Source organism: Sinocyclocheilus grahami, unplaced genomic scaffold, assembly GCF_001515645.1.
Source record: "Sinocyclocheilus grahami isolate Dianchi unplaced genomic scaffold, SAMN03320097.WGS_v1.1 scaffold2453.1, whole genome shotgun sequence".
Lineage (NCBI taxonomy): Eukaryota > Metazoa > Chordata > Actinopteri > Cypriniformes > Cyprinidae > Sinocyclocheilus > Sinocyclocheilus grahami.
Genome location: NW_015507632.1, coordinates 39,134 through 40,363, shown reverse-complemented (window position 1 = coordinate 40,363; position 1,230 = coordinate 39,134).

The following is a 1,230-nucleotide window of genomic DNA, read 5'->3' as shown; positions in this document are numbered from 1 at the left end:
TCGCTTTTTATTTCTCCTCTTTCCTATTACTTGTTTCGTGTCGGTTTCAGTTTTTATAACCATTTCTTACTATGTGTAAGTAAGTTGTTGTTTTTTAGCATGTGTGTTCGGCTCAGTGTTATTTTTTAGGATTACGGATAAACTACTGTCATTTGATTTGTAGTATTTGTATTTGTTATTTATTTTAATTTTAGTTAAAGAATTTATTAATTTATTATGTCTGTATAGGTCTTTTATTAAGGTTTTAGTTTTATTTGATTTGAGTTATTTTAATACTTTAAATGGAAAAATGGAAATGAAATATTATATATACAGGTGCATCTCAATAAATTAGAATGTCGTGGAAAAGTTCATTTATTTCAGTGATTCAACTCAAATTGTGAAACTCGTGTATTAAATAAATTCAGTGCACACAGACTGAAGTAGTTTAAGTCTTTGGTTCTTGTAATTGTGATGATTTTGGCTCACATTTAACAAAAACCCACCAATTCACTATCACGAGTTTCACAATTTGAGTGGAATTACTGAAATAAATGAACTTTTCCACGACATTCTAATTTATTGAGATGCACCTGTATATATTGAATTTAAAAATGTGTATGTACATATACAGTATATATGTACATGTATATGTGTGTGACTGTACATACACATGTAGTTGGTTTTTTGGTGTTTGGCTTAGTGTTATGTTAGAATCATTATTATACTCTTTTACCTTTTGTTCTTTAATATTTTGAATTGTTTTTAGCTTTATTCTTTTTGTTTTTCATTTAAATGTTAAGTTTTGACATTTTGTTGTATGCATTTGTCACTTTTATTTAATCTCTTTATTTTTAAAATCTGTATAGGTAGTATTTATAATGTTTTAGCTTTTAGTTTTGGATCTGTTTTTAGTTGTTTTAATACTACAATTGATTGCTTCTGTGGTCCTCATTTGTAAGTCGCTTTGGATAAAAGCGTCTAATAAATGACTAAATAATAATAAATAAAATAATAATAATACTTGATTAACTGAATGGTTTTCCCGGTGAAGTGGTAGGACTGAGATATTTTTTTCTTCCACACATTACACGGGACTGATATATTTTTTTACACGCACTACATGGGACTGAGACAGTTTCTTTCCAAACTTGGATTTTTAAAATCAATTTCCTGTTACAATTGCATTGTTGTTATCTGTTATCAAGCTCAATTAATTGTTGGAGATTGAGTGTCATTCAATGCTAATCA